The following is a 16,278-nucleotide window of genomic DNA, read 5'->3' on the forward strand; positions in this document are numbered from 1 at the left end:
GGCGATTCCGCCGTGTTTTTCGTCCGTCCGCAAAACACTGCCGCGCGATTCCTGAATCTGGCTTTTTAAATTCTCGCGGACGAGTGTGTATAGTATCGAAATGTATATACGCGGCGCCGAAAATAACAGCGCTCGGTCGAAATACTGCGGCGTTTCCGACGTGCGCATGAGAAACGTTATCGCCGTCCCGTGTTTACGTCGCGATAACTTGAATCGCCTCATGAGAGAAATAGAAGTCACGTAGTTACACATTTAACAGAAAACTATGGAAAACGTGACTTTGGATTTCTGAAATGGGCAACAACCGATTTTTCTTAATATGAATTCTTAAATTAAATGGAGCATCAAACTCTCACTCTCTCTCGGACAAAAGCGAGGACAAATCTGTCGTTTTATCAGTTTGACACTATTACAATTGTGCAATACATATAAATGTATATAATTTATACATAGTATTTAAAATATTTTAAATTATACGTAACGACGAATCAATTTTTATTTTAATATTATTACGCTTGTGCAATGTAATATCCCTTCGCTCTTTGCCAACATTATTTTAACGAAGAATATCGATTATTCAAACTCCAATTAGATTACGCATTCCTCGTAACGAGCGTAATGCAATTTCTTCCTATTCTTAATCATGAAACAAGAACAGGCATTTCAATCCCTAACGAAGGTAACCCGCGCAAACATTCGATCGAATCGCAGATTCTTGCGTTAAAACAAACCCCCAGAGTATTTACTCCCGAAGGGCGCGAATAAAACTGCTAAACCGTCGCCTGGCTGGCGGCGCGGCGGGTGTAACAAAAAGCTCGCGATTTATTAAGTTTCCGGCGGGTGCGTAGCATGCAGAAAAAAAGAGAAAATATCGAAAAAGAAAAAAAGAGAAAGTAAAAAGAGCGACTCAGCGAAAGCGGCTGCGTGCGACGGATCTGGCGATAAATCCGCGCCGCGTTTCAAGGCTTCGGGGTTTCATCGGGAGTCTCAGAAATTTATAAACCGTCCTCCCTCCCTCCCGTATACGTGTGCATATGTATGTGTGTTGGTATGCACAACCGCCGCCGCCGTCGATCGTAACTATGAATTCCGTCTGATTTTTCCAGCCCTCTCCTCCCTTCTCGCGCTTCACTCTTCCCTCTGTCTCTCCCGCGTGCCGTCCTCATGTATGGAGTGACGACCTCTGGCAGCCGTAGGTATCCGCAATTTATTCCCGAACGATAAATCATCGTCCACCTACGCCGGGGATTTCTTTTTGCACCATAAATCAGTGAACCGAGGCTCTCCCGTACGTAGACACCTGCGACGCAGGGGGCGCAGGCCAGGTCAAAGGGTGTCGTTTAATTCGTATCCAACATCGTCGGCGCGATCGCCGAGTATATCGATAAAGACTGCCGGGTGTCGTCGGGTGTTACCTGCCGCTCTCGCTGCCTTTATTAATTTTAACGCGTAAGTAATCAATGGGGATCGCGAGCTGACTCTCGGGATATAAATTTAGATAAAGCGTCTAAGGTAATAAACTTATATTTAGCAGCGTCAGGTTAATTCCTGCTTGTTCATATGCGTCATTTTACATTAAGAACCTTGAATATCTATATTTGAAGATATGCAGAATATCTCGAAATCACCGGATATCCTCTTGACGACCCGCTCTTAATTACGATTAAGTAAATGCTTCATTATATTTATATTTCTAGCTCATAAAATTTAAGCGTGCTTTAAAAAATCATTTGACTGGTGATAGAAAGTCTAGTGCCATGACTACTTATTGTTAGTCACGCAGTTCATCGACCGATAACGGTCCGATAACGCGTTACAGCAAACTCTATTCAGGGAGAAGGGGAGAACGCGAAAGGGTCGACGTGAAACACCGAGAAGCATCGGTGAATCAGATCGAGCGACGACGATCGGCGTCGAAAAAGCCGTGGCCGAAAGGGAAAGCCCTGACAAGGCGGGGGCCCGAATTTAGAGAGAGCTCTCGCCTGAATAAATCGAAAAAGATTTACATGCGGCTCGTTTGGCACGCCGTGTCGATGCCTCTATCGGCCAGTTTCCACGTAAAGATGTGGTTCGAATGCGACTCGTTGAAATCACATAATGATTTTACTTCTGATTATGACACAACATAGCATCTAAGACATATTTTGTAAAACTTTGATTAAAAAAGTTTTTAATAAAACTAGTTCAACACAAAGTCGAGATAAATTATTTTTATTGCTAATTTATGTGATTTATTATTCGAAACTATTTTCGAAAAAGAAAACTGTTTAAGTTCATGTCAATATTTGTTTGGGATATCACTCTGATATACTTTGACAAGTTTTGTGACTTTTGACGAGGGAGATATGGCTATCTTAGAGATATTTTTGAAGTAGATTAAACAAAGCTGCAAAGCATCTGTCAACGAATCAAAGATTACTCATGTTTGCTCATCGATGATGTATCATCGCTCGTAGATAATCTATATACACCTATTTTTCCAATAACTTGAAATTTTTATGCTCGTATTCTTGCTTGTACCATATAAGGTAATTTCACTGAAAACATCTTATTTCGCATATTACTCTAAATATTTATTATCAATAATTATTATTATAATATTACATATATCATACATTTATAAGATCGTATAACTTACCATTTGATTGAATTGATGTTAGAATTCTAATAAATAAAAACATAAATATTCGCTACGAGAACAAATTAGACAACGAAGACACGAATGTAGGTACCACAAAATTCTTAGATCTATGATTGAGATTTATACCTTGTGAATTTCAATTTGTTTGTCACGGATTGTCGGACTCGAGTCGAAAATCTTCGATGGTGCATCCTATTTTTTCCGCCGGGAGAGTCTCACCCGTTTAGAATACATTAACGGCGTAGTACCGGCGACTTGCGAAAGGCTACGAAAAGTATACTCGCGTCAGGATAGCACACAGGCGACGAGGATGTTTAACAAACACTCGGGAAATTCGCTGCATCACCTTACGGGGTGGCCGTCGGCAAACAAGGCACGCCTCGAGTGCTTCCAAAAAAGCTTTCGACGTCTATGTCAGGCGCCACCGATGCACCTTCTCCTCCTCAGGGAAAAAGAGGGATTATCTTGTTTTTAAACAGCACTACCATTATCCCACATTATTCTTCTCTATCCAGCGTTTACGACCGGCGCTAGTCCCTTGAATTATCGTACTTACCCATCGCACTATCGCTTTCAATTTTAATGAAGTGTTTGGTGTATGTGTGTGCGTGTGTGGCTTTAGTACTACCTCAGAATTTTCGTACAAAAGAACCTCAAATAATAAAGCATAGCCACTTGCACGTCTAAATTGTAATTTAATAGTATGTCCCCTTCCAATGCTTATATACATATATTTTTTCTAATCACATGTCTCTCATTTGTATTTTCGTAAGTTTTTAACATCCATTATCATTTAAATATTTATTGTCATCCAGTTTTTTCATCTCAAATTTCTCCCTTTCATATTATTTACATAATTCCATATCTCTCTGCATTCGGATCCCCTTTTTTTACAGATTCTTAAATCACATCCATTCTCAATTCCGCAGATCTCGCCCTTCATAGATCTCCCTATCACTAAAGTGAAGAAAGGTTTTCCATAGGGCATTTCCATGGACTCTCGATTGATTATCGATAAAACATACACGCACGAACGTCGAACTAACCACAATTCAGCCGTGACGACCTTCGAATTCTCGATTCGATTACTCTCAAATTAATTCCGACGTGTCTCCACGCCGTTCATACGGGATCGAGTGAATTGTCGGCGTCGAATCCGTCGATTCTCGCCCGCGGCGCGGCTCGGCGGTCAGTAGTTTCATAAACATGGGAGCTTTTTCGGGCATACATGCCCGGGAATATCCCTCGGGAAACGCCAACACGCGCGCGGATGAGAGCAGTAGCAGTAGCAGCGGCGGCGATCTGACGCGACGTAGTAATATTTGCAGTCGGCTGGCCCGAGGTCGCGCCGTTGACACCGACGCGGACGCCGGGTATCACCGACAACGCCCGGGTACCCCCGTCGTTTCATCAACCGCACCTGCGGTCGTGCGATATCTATGACGAAATTTTTATCTCCATCGACATTTCCTCGTTAGCGAGGAAAACATGTCGGCTGGCGAACGAAACACGACGGGAGAGACGCATCGAGCGATAATATTTCATCGCGCGATTATCCCGTTACACGTAGCTATCGATAACGTCCAAGGTATGGAACGATGGATTTGGTGACGGTACATTTATCGAGCGTAGGAAGAAAATAAAGGAACTTCCGGTTCGGAAACGGTTCGTTAGATTGTCAAAAGAATGATATATTTAGACTAGAAACACGTATTTTGCACGACAAATAATATTTGTTTGTGATCGATATTTCAACAGTTTTATTTTATTTTGTACGATCGATATAACAGCGAGGCGACCGCGACTACGGAAGAGTAAAAGCAGTATAGATTTTTTACAGGTTTCAAGTGTCGGAGAAGCGGTAGTTTTCAGCGCGATTTAGCCGGAGATCGGGGGTAAGGGGGAGGGCGCGTCTGCGGGTTCGAAAGTTGGGGAAAATTTCTCATCGGGCTCTTCGCGTTGCCAGCCAGAGCAGATCCATTAAACCGGAGCATAACTTCCGACCTGCGGCATTCTTAGCACGCTCGCAGGATACTTCACGTGTGCCAACAAAGCTCCTAAGTTACCCACACGTTCTCCGAAGGCATGTCTTCGAGAACAACGGGCCGGGAGTATCGACCTGATGTGCGCTAACGCGCCGATATTCGCAGCCGACTGCGTCCTCTTTCTCTTTTCCTGTGTATCCGTCCATCCCTCTGTAGCTGTCTGCCTATCATACACCCACTTTATTCGATTCCATTGAATTCATTAAACATTTAATAAATCTGACATGCATCGAATATAACCGTATAATATTGTATCCTTTAACATATCTGCGTATGTTCTCTTCTTCGTAATTTTCTACCGCATTTATTCTGTCAAAGTCACGTAATTGTCCATCGTTTGCTTGTTTAATATTAAACATCTATTTTATTCTTGTGATTTCATCCTAGCATCTAGCATTCGACGCTAACCACCAACGTGATATAATTTCTGAGCATGTCAACGTAACTAATTCTATGAATCGTCAACTTGTTCGTAAAGCTCAGCTCTATTTGGTCGGGCTGGCTTTGACATTATGTCCACCATTGTCCACTTTTCTATATGTGCGGCTTAGTCCTCTTTCGAGGGGCGATTTGATCCCAAACTGCTCGGTAAATACATCTCCTCGTCTCCGCACCTCCCCTCCTTTCCAAGAATTCCTCATCCCGAGACCCGTCTTCGGCCTCGTTTGACGAAGTTTTCAATGCCGCCGGCCAGCAGGCGATGAGTAGCCGGGCCCCATCCTATATCCTCCTCCCTCTCCCCAACCCTCCACCCCGCAAAACACTCGTCCTCCAAATACTCGTCCGCGGTATTTGCGGATATCCGCCGATAGTTTCGCAATACCAGCCGCGGATTGGGAAGGGGTTGACGCCGGGAGCAATGAGGGACGAGCAGAGGGGACAACAGCGGTGGAAGACGGGGTACGGTCGGTCGTATGGTGCGGAGGAGGGGAACAAACAACGAAACTCATTCTCTCTTACTCTCTCTCTCCCCCTCCTTCCCTCCTCCTCTCTTTCTCTTTCTCTCTCTCATTCACTCACTCATGGGGCGCCTGCAATTCGATCCTCAAAGCCCACCGAGTAAATACAGCAACGACGACGGTGGTGGCGGCGGCGGTGGTGGCGATGGGAAACGGCAGGGTCTGAGGGGACGAGGAGCGGCAGCGTTTAATTAATTCCATCCACCGCGTCGTTACGATTGTATAACACAGCCGGTAACCCCCGTTCGTTCGTTCGTTCGTTCGTTTTTACCGTTCCCTTCGTCGCGACGTGGTACGGCCGTTCGTTCGGTTTCCGGAGGGTGAAAACGTGCGCACGGTAGTTCTCGGATAGAATAACGAAAAGATCATGATAGTCCGGGGAGACGTTTCCAAATGACTAAATATTAGCGAGGATTACAATATTAATATATTGAATGATACGTGAATGATTATAAATAAGACATATACATATAAATCTTCTTTTTTTTTTATAAAGTCATATATATGCATTTTTTTGAAGAGTCCCTAAAAGAAAATAAGATAACACGGAAACTGTGTGGCATTATGCAGAGAAAGTAGGTCGTGCGTAGAAGAGCTAATAATTATGGAAATGGCATGCATTGCGTAGACGGGATACTCGTCGCGTATAGAACGAAGCTCCTAGGGGTCCTCATATGTGAGCGTATTTGTTTTTGCACGTTAAATACGTTGCAAAGGTGGATTATGCGTTGAGGGGCGGGGATCGTCTTCAAAAAGTACCTCGTATCCCGCTATTACGTAAATTTTGTTTTGCATGACTATGCGCTTCGATTTAGAATGTGTCACGCGTGTCTGTAATAATATGAATCCCGTTGTAACGTAATCTCTCGTTTTCCTTGTCGATGAATGCGAGCGAAATCTTATTGCTGCATTCAGCGGGAATCGCGTTTGCAATTTATGTTCGCAGAAATTAAACGAAAGATTTGAGGCGATTTTTCCGTCCGCTCTGTATATTATTCTCAAATTGCGCAAGCATACCCGCGATACGAGCAATAAAATAAATTTCCTTCGAATGTTTGTTCGCGACTCGTTCCGCAAACGTCTCGCAGCTCCGAAGCGAGAATTGCTTTTCGCACGCGCGAGAGAGAGAGAGAGAGAACGATCGCGGTGGGAAAACGATCGCGCGAAATCGAAAAAATAAAAACTATGAAAAATCGTATCATATGGCGCGGGGATAAAATTCTTCTTCCACAATTCTTTATTCTTCCCAAGAGTAATGGTCATTCTGACACGTTTCTGCTCTGACACGTCCTCTCTGCCGGCGGGGATCCTGTAATATTACGGACGCGTCGAAGGCTCGGGCACGTTTCTGGTCTCCCGAGCGCGCCCGCGCCGGGGATATCCGTCCACGTGCTGCATATCCGCCGTCCAGAGCATATCCCCTTCGTTCGTTCTTTCTTTTCACCTACGTTCTCCTCCTTGTCTCGCGAGAGCCAAATGACCCACATACGTCGAATTATGGTCCCGCGAGTTCCGCCGCGGAGATCCACGGATTTCCGCCGCGTCGATAAGAAGACGGACGTTCCGTTACCTCGTCCATCTAATCCGACTTCCTGCGCGCCTGAGGTACCGGCCTGATAAGCGGTCTTCAGATAAGAAGAGCGCACATCGTACGGCGAGCTTCGTTACGTCGTCGCCTAACTCCGCGCGAACATTGTGAAATTCCGAGAGACGCAAATATCGATAAATTGATGATTAAAATGAATAGAATGGATATTATACTTATTTATAATGGGGTGTAATAAAACGTTTTATCCTATAAAAATACACGAAACGAGATAGACGAATTCTGGGAAGATTTATCATTATAGAATATATAATCTTTAAAGTCGTTGCATGAATTGGTCTCTTTTTATCTCCAACATGTATAGAGAAAGACATTCATTTTAATAGATTTTATTTCTGCGAATTAGTATCATAAAAATGAATTCATTAGAAGCAGAAAAGAGAAAGAAATGAAATCCAGTAATTACAATAACAGCCCGTTATGTTTTCCCAAGATTACAAATTCACCATTCAATACTGCACTAAACAATTTTCTATGGGTGCATTTTAAATCACCCACGTTTTGCAGGGTAATTACAACGCGTATAGCAAGGCGCAAGGCGATCATTATCGGTTACGTGATCCGTTATGCATCGCGAGCTCGAAAGTGCAACGTGGCGCAATCGATATCACTTAGCAGGCAGTAGGTTCTTTTACGGTCTCTCGTGGAGGAATCAGCACGGACGACGCGGAAAAACTTTTCTAGAACGTAGAAGATTAGGCGAGGTGGCGTCAAACGCGGCCAGTCGATTAGGCTCCCCGTGGGAGTCGTCTTTCGACGATCGATCGTTCCCGGATTCGTCGACCGGGAAAAGATTCTCGCGGGAAACGCGCGGGGAACGACACGAATCGCTGTGTCGCGGGATCAGTGCGTTTTCCCGCGACGACGCGAGTTCTCTTGTTTGAACTGGCATTCTTCTGATACTTGCGTCTAATGTAAAACGCCGTTCTGACGACAACGTTGTCACTATCGTCGTCGTCGTCGTCGTCGTCGTCATCGCCCCTCTTACACACCGTCTCTTATTTACAGAATTCTGCGACGAAATGCTCTGTCGTTCTTACCGGTGGCTCCGCTTCATTGTGCAAACCCGTCGGCGCGAGACTACCGTCGGCAAGATGTAAACTCGCGCGTTCCCTTACGCTCTTTAAGACAGCACGACGACGGAAAGACAGCACGCGGAGACGCATTCTGGGACCGTTGCACATTCGCGTCTCTGAATGCGAGCGATAATTCAGACGTTGCACAACGAATTTATGTTTTCAAGAGATGTCTCGTGTTTTTATTGCAGATAGGGAGAAAATAGGACGAGAGAATAGGCCATATTTTTTTATCACTTTAATTGCTTTTTATTAAATAATTGATAACAAATATTACGACAAAAGCGTTGCTATAACGAGAAGATTATGCGATCATATCATCTTTCGATCATCTTCCGTATTTTTTTTTATTTATAGTCAGTTATAGATTTTATATTTAATAATGAACCTTTAAGATGTTATTCGCGTGTCTATTACGAAACCCTTCTGTACATAACAGAATCCTGTCACGATTGAGAGGGCACCACTGTGCAGGCAGGTAGAATGATCCTTCGAATAATGCATCTGGCTTGAAGGACACCAAACTGGATCGACCACGAAACACGATACGCGGAAAGTTAATCCCAACCCAAGTATATCGCTTTGAGTCTCCACAAAAAACAGTCGAGCTTACGTGATACTCTAAAATATGAAATTCTTATATAATTCGATTCTTTTAATTTTGTATAAATTAGTGAGAGAAAAACAAATGCACAAACTTAGTGGTGTGACGTAAATTTGCAGAATTTTGTGACACTTAATCGTCTTTATAACTACATCACGTTCGAGAAGAAATTGATTTCTATATTTATATAATAAAAGTAGTTACATTAGTATTTATTATCGCTCAAACTCCTAAACAAAAATTCTACTGCCCACTGGAGACGATAAAAACAAGTAAATATTTTCATATAAGCCAAATCCAACAATCAAGGAATCATCGGGATAACAACGGGCCTACCCAGAACCCGAAACCCGAGAAGACGAATCGGAGCAGCGTACAAATTCGAGCTCTCCATCCCCTCGTCCCCTCTTCTTCTCGTGTACATGTGCGTCGAGAGGACGAAACGTCGCGTCGCCTGTTCCCCGCGCTCTGTATTCTATTCGCCCCTCCTCCCGTGGGTTTTGTGTGTCCGGCACCCTCGTGAAAAGAGTCCACACGCACCCGAAGAAAGAGGAAGAGTCGGGCGACTCAGAAAAGGGATCGCGGAGAGGAGGTCGCCAACGCAGTGGCACATGGTGGGGTGGTCTTGCAGGGTAGGGTAAATCGTGGCGGTCTTGGTGGGAGCGAGCGACGAGCGACCGAGCTCGAAGCGGCGGACGATCGTATGGAGCAACAGTGTGCCGCGCGCGGCCATGAAGCGACGGTCGTTCTGACGATGAGAGAGGTAGAAGGGGAGAGAGAGAGAGAGAGAGTGCTCGCGACGGTAGGCAACGATAAACTCGAGAATCTAGAGCGATTTAGAGCGTTGCGCGCCACGAAAATCGAATTGAATCGCGAGTGAAGTTTTGGAGCATCCTCGACGGATTTTTGCAACATAATCGTCGATCGGAGTAACGCAGTGGAATAAATAAGCAACGTCTTTAATATTCCTCGTGTTAAATCTAGTGAGTGAGAACTTGGCAGAATTTTCGTTTCCTCGCCTCGTATTAGAGGGAGAATATTTTGTGCAGCGAAAAGGAAACGAAAAGTGCTGAGGTTCGACACGTCGCCGAAGTGAGCGTGAAAATTGAGTGAAAGAGGAAATAGTGCGCGGTGGTACGCGGGCGAGAAATAACCGAAGAGGAGTCTCGTGCGCCGCCGGTCGAGTGCGAAAATTCGTGACCGTGAGTGAACGGATCTTCCCGGCGAGAAACTCGCGTTGTGTTCAACGCGCTTGATGATATCCCGAGGTGGAAGCTGGAAACTCGACCTGGTTACTCGTCTCGACTGGATTTTCCACGTCTCACTAGGGCAAAAGGAAGAATCCCTTTTTCCGCCCGCTCCCGACAATCCGGCGAATTTCGCCAATTTCGACGCGGACGTGAGGAATCGACTCGGTTGTGAGCAAACTCGTTCGAGATCATCCACACCTCCGGACGGATCTCCCAAATTCTCCCGGAGCAAGCGGAGAGAAACAACAATATACGCTGCAAGGTGGTTTACAAGATCCGTGCGAAAATTCGCGAGTGAAAACCACGTTCGGTGCCTTCGATGATATCGCAATAACGCGCGTCTTCTCAGGATAAAAGAAAACGGTCGAGCTCGTCGCGAGTGCATCGTCTCTCTCGAGTGCGTTCGCCGTGCGAGAGTTCCGTTGTGAGTTTTTCCCCGTCTTTCCGAGACAAGCGAGAAAGTGCCCGACACTTTGCCGCCGGTCGGGGTTTACTGACCTCAGCAAGCGCGGAGTTGGCGACTGCCCTTCGTGACGACGAAGGGAGGCGACTAGACGACCCTTTGTGTCGATTTGAAGAGTATCTCGCGACACTGCAAACGGGGCGGAATTACCTTCTTCGGAGCTGCATATGACTGCCGCATGCGGCTTTACACTTCTCGCTGCATCGTCCGCGGAGCTTCATCATCAGCTGCATCATTGACTTCGGGGAGACCATCGGCAGATATTTCACGTGCGAGGATCGACGAATGGAATATCGCCGAGTGAAGAGTGTCGTGCGATTTTCTTCTACGATTTGTGTGGTTAGTGTTATCAGCGAGTTGTTCGTGTGGTAGCGAGGGCAGAGGGCTCTCTGTCACGTCGCTCGCGAAAAAGTGTCGCGCGACTGAAATCGAGCGCACGGAAAATCGTCCGCGGTAGAGATGCGCTCGTAGCGAATCGACAACTTCGTCACCGCAGTCGCAGCCGGATTTCTAAGGTAAGCTGCGCACGTTTACCACGTCATCGTTGTCATCGTTATTGTTCGAAAACTTAGGGCAAACAAAGATGGATAAGCCCTTGCCTTATCTCGAAAGATACGTGAAACGTATCTGACTTTGATAATAATCAGCTCGTATTCTCGTCGATAAATAGCAAACAAATAGTGTGGAAGAAAATAGAACAAGTAGTTCAACCGAGAATATGACTGGGCAAACTAAAAAAAAATAAAAGAATATCAAATGTTTTTGGTATACTGATTGTGAATAATACCAGGAAAACGGTGAAAGTGTCTGAAAGTTTTGAAAACGTATAAAATATGAAAACTCCAGGTTGATGCACAAGAAACTAATTACATTATTTAAAAGGTATGAATTTTTAACAGCGGTGTAACACAAGAGTGTTTAACTTTAGTTCGAATGATAATGAGGATTAAAGGGATTACGTGTTTAACGTTACAGTGCCGCCCGATCCGTTTAAACAAAATGCGAACTGAAACTTTTGAAAGGCAGTAGCTGCGATTCTCGGGATAAAGGTATCTGGAAAGGGACGCTCGTAATTGCATGCGGTTTCGTTTTTGTTGAGGGCATACGGTTTTGGGAAGAAAGAACCTTTTTTTTTAATAAGGGGAAAAAAGAATTAAAAATATTCTTTCCTACTTCGGAGTGCGAATTACGCGTGCGTCACGTGGCGAATTTCGGAGCGTAAAGAACGCACTCCGTTTTTTTTTTTGTTTTTTTCTTTCGGAACGGATCTTCCCTCCACCATCGTTGCTGTCTTCCTTTTTCGTGCAACCCGGCGCAAAGAGGATTACCTCGAATCCGCTCCTAAAAGCATCTCGACGAGCGACGATTTCCATCGCGAGGGGCCTCACCTCGCGCGGATGAGTGACCCGTTCCGCGTAGATTATCGCGCGATCGATCGCGGATTTGCGACATTTCGCGCTGCGAGATCTTCCCGGTGAAGAAACGAGCTTTTTTTGTCGATAATCTTAATAATTTAGATCGAAAATATGTCTCCAGAATTCAGAAAATGTAAAACATTCGAGTGACATGTTACAAGAAAAGAATTAACGTGAATGAAAACAATAAGTATGAATTTCATTTCGAAGTTTCCAATTTTTTATCAACTATAATAATAATATGTATAATATAATGCACGTGAGTCCAGATTTATTTACATTGCAATGATACATTAGCCGCTTATTTTTCATCGTATTACGATGAGTTGATTAATTTAAACAGCAAATTGATCAGATATTATTTCATAATAATAGTAATAAAAATAAATGCATAAAGAAAAAATAAATAATTTTGTGTTATCAGTTCGATTGACGCTGCGGACTCGATAAAAATCACAGTTTCCTAGCTCACTGTTTCGGGAAGGCACGCTTCCTCGAGGGAGAGCCAAGGCAGGCGATAAAATTTTACTGCCGCTCGAGGTGCCGGGAATATCGGCGAACCGAGGTTTTAACGCATCGTGGTCGCGACTTTCGCATGTACTTGCACTTTTCATCGACCGCGCGTGTCCTGGGGCATCTTGCGCCGCAGGAAAATCTCGACGGTCGGGCGGAATTCAGAATCGGGGATGTCTCGCCGTTCCGGAAAATTCAATAAAGTCGCGGGAACCTTATCGTAAATTCACGTGGAGTACACGTTACGATTTCACCGAGAAATCGTCGTTTTTGCCGCGTGTTACATGAACGTTAGGCGTCTCCTACACAAAGTCCGATTCAGTTTTCTCCCGCTAATTCCACGAGATGCATTTTTCGCCACAGAACTTTTTCTCGTCGACCTCGCGGAGCGTTTTCGCGCCGCCTTCCACCTTCGACCGATTCCAATCGCGACTTCTTGTTATTTCCTTGAGTGCGTCTGAGCAACGAAAATTTTTCCTCGTCGACGAGTACAGGCGTAGTCTCACCGTAGCGTTTCCGTAAACGGTGAAAATCTTACGCTCGACTTGTGCTGCAACCGCTTCTTGTTTTTCCATCAAGCACATCGAGTGACAGGAATCTTTCTTGTGAATTAGTTTCGCTTCAATTCTCTACTCCGAAAGGAGATACTTCAAAAATACGTTCTCTATCTGATCAACATTAGTTTATTATTATTTTTTAACTATTTTGAAAACTTTTTTCGTAGAAAAATGCAGTGTTTTATAATGTATGTATGGAAAACCGCAAAGATCGCTACACGCGTTACATCCTCGATCAAGTCACATCGCAACTTCTTGTTATTTCCTCGAGTGCATCCCGATTGAATTTTACGTCCCGACACGAGTTTCTCGATACAAGTATCATACGCTACGCGCTCAAAATCCGCGAAAATCTCCACGGACGTTACAACTTCCATCGAATCAAGTGCCGCGTACTTGTTATTTTCCTGAGTATATTCTGGCGACAGAAATTTCTCTTCTCTATAACGCCTTACAGTAAGCATATATTATATTATCGAATTAAAATGCATGAATTTCTTGAGATGCACAAGATCAAGTAATATTTTTACAAACCTATTGTGCTTTAGATTAATTTTATAATTGTAACCAAGATAAAATTAAAAACATTACTTATACATATAATATATATAAATGATCATAAATTTTAACAATTTTTTCAAAAATGTCTAAAAGATAATTTATATTGAAGAATTAAAGGAGCTGGATAATCTCAATCAACAAATTATATATTTATAATATCAAGATTGTATTATTTCATCGATTTCTAAACACATTGCAATTCGTAATGTTTGTAGTATTTGCTTGTTTGCTCTTCGCGTGGATGATTTCTATTTTTACTTCTGTGAACGACACACTATTCCCGCAGGATTCCGTAATGATCTTTTTGGCGTTTCGTGTGGCGCACCGTCCGCGTCCTCGCGGCAGGTTGATCGAATCGGCGAGACCGGAATTTTTTCGCGGTAAACGTAACACGATAGCTCTACGTCCGGATCCAATACCGCGCCAGACACTAGGAAGAAAAAGGGAGAAGCGTAGAGAATGCCTGTATGATCCGACGAGTAAAAAAAAAAGTAGAAAAGCAGAGAGAAAAATGGAGTAGCGAAGCGGGTGGTGAGAATTCGATGGAAGTAATCGTAAGCTTCGCGAAAAGATAGACACGGAAAATTAATTTTGCGCGTCTAAATAACAGAACGTTACACTGGTGATACGATTTTCGTTACATTCTTTCTTTCTCGGAAAAAGAAAGTAATCGCACAATCCAGCTCCTGAGATAAGAATTAATAACGTCACGCGACGAAGGAACGGAAGTTAGTTAGCCGAGTTCGCATCTCGTCGAGTCCAGATTTCTTTTTTAGCGATATAGAAAGAAATGGCGCACCTTTCTCGCGCCACAAACTCTATTCTTGGATTAAAGAGAGTTACGACGCAAACGTACTTGGCCGGTCGGAGGGGGAGGGGGGTGGGTGAGCTCGGGATTAATCTCGTCGCTGCCGGAGGAATCCCGGATCCGGGAGTTTATAAGTGCGACTGCGGCTGACAGTTATTAGGGACAGTTATGGGGGTGCCCATGGGCGAAAATGCGAGTATGTCCCGCGGCCTTCTTATTCGCGGCGCTTACTTTATTTCAGTCTTCCCCGAACGTGATATCGAGCCGGTGTCCTCGTAGAGATATAGAGTGCGCACGTTCTCGTGTAGAAAATTACTATCCTCTTTGTGCTCGACGCTCGGTGCCAAAAGCGATTTAGCCAACGACGCCGGAATCATCCTGATAGCTCCTGACGGCCAACGAGCGGATTGAAAACAACGTCGTTCCCGCATATCGCTCGGTCGTTATTCCGCGGGAAGAAAATCCTCGAAGAAACGGCGCGCGTTGGTACGCTGAATGGAGCGCCTTTAAACTAAAAACGCTAAACGGATTTTTTCCGGACGAGATATTCGTCGATTACGTTGTCTTTCACGGTTCTAATACATCTATACATATCGTAAAATATCTAAATCTAAAAAATTGATTTTGCAGTTACTGTAAATGTCGATAAGAAACGTAACTTTGAAAATTTTGTTTCTTACATAGAATTAATAGTTTTTCGGAAATTCTAAGTTGCAATCATGTTCCAAGTAACGATTCCAAAAATACATTACATTCCTGTGAATAATCACAAAGATAATTGTTCCGAACTGTTCCGAAAGCTAAACAATCAATCTTATCCTCTGATCTGATGATAGAAAAATTTACAATAAACACACGCAACGCTATTCTACTTCTACTTCCGAGTCACAGAATAACGATGAACGACGACTTTAGCTATAAACTGTACAACTGATTGTAAGTATATAGTTAGCAAGTTTATATTTATTTCAACATCGTGTGAGAGCAGCCGTGATGCAAGCGAGAAATAATGTTCAGTTATCAGGACATAAATGATCAGGAAAAATTCATACATAAAAAAAGCTGCTGAGAGCGTATTTACGTATATCGAGCTTTCAACTTTTATTATTCCTAAAAATAACCACCTGAAAAAAAATTGCCAAAGCTAGATGCAAACTCATCGAAAAGCTAATATTTATAATTCCGTATAAACTAAAATCGCTAAAAATGGGTTATTTTACTTGCTGTCGTTATAAGCTTGAAAACATTGCGTAAAAAAAAATACAAAATTGTTATGGCATATACAATTCTATTTAATTGTGTTTTTTTTATTTTTGGAGCAGAAAAATCATACTAATATTTCGGGGATACTAATATTTTGAGAATATGTATTTTGATGCACAGTATGATATCGAGAGAGAGAGAGAGAGAGAGAAGCGCAACGACTGATTAAAAAATTGAGAGAACTAGTGGCTGAGGCAGATGGAACGAAAGTGTAGCGATTCGGCACGAGGTGGAGACACAAGCCGATGCGCAGAGATGCGCTTGCATCCCTTTGCGCTCCGAGGAAAAGTTTTCCTTAAAAATTATATTTTATATATTTTTATAAATCATTTTGCAAATTTCTATAAAATATTCATTTATTATGAATGAAAGCTATCTTATCGTCTGCTATTTTTTAGCATAATACATTTTTTTGGACTATTTTGTAATTTATTTTTTTAAATCATAAAATAATAACTAAATGGAGAACTTTACTTCATCATTACGTTATCTAACTAACTGCGGATTCAATATTTTC

The 16,278-nt window shown here is 43.3% G+C and overlaps 1 protein-coding gene and 1 long non-coding RNA gene across 4 annotated transcripts in view; one reads left to right on the forward strand and one right to left on the reverse strand.

Moving 5' to 3' along the window:
* Window positions 1–16,278, forward strand: part of Pxb (putative Hedgehog signaling attenuator pxb) — a 331,860-nt gene that overhangs the window by 220,280 nt on the left and 95,302 nt on the right. The window contains exon 1 of one of the 3 annotated variants that reach the window (XM_071792708.1): window positions 9,664–11,159. The exons of the other annotated variants lie outside the window; for them this stretch is intronic. The gene's annotated coding sequence lies outside the window, so the exon portion shown is untranslated. Of the gene's footprint in view, window positions 1–9,663; window positions 11,160–16,278 lie in introns of those variants that run through there. 3 annotated transcript variants of the gene reach the window in all.
* LOC139821575 (uncharacterized) overlaps window positions 1–16,278 on the reverse strand; it is a 120,974-nt gene that overhangs the window by 3,269 nt on the left and 101,427 nt on the right. The window lies entirely within an intron of this gene.

Source organism: Temnothorax longispinosus, chromosome 11 (genome assembly GCF_030848805.1).
Source record: "Temnothorax longispinosus isolate EJ_2023e chromosome 11, Tlon_JGU_v1, whole genome shotgun sequence".
In the NCBI taxonomy this organism is placed as follows: Eukaryota; Metazoa; Arthropoda; class Insecta; order Hymenoptera; family Formicidae; genus Temnothorax; species Temnothorax longispinosus.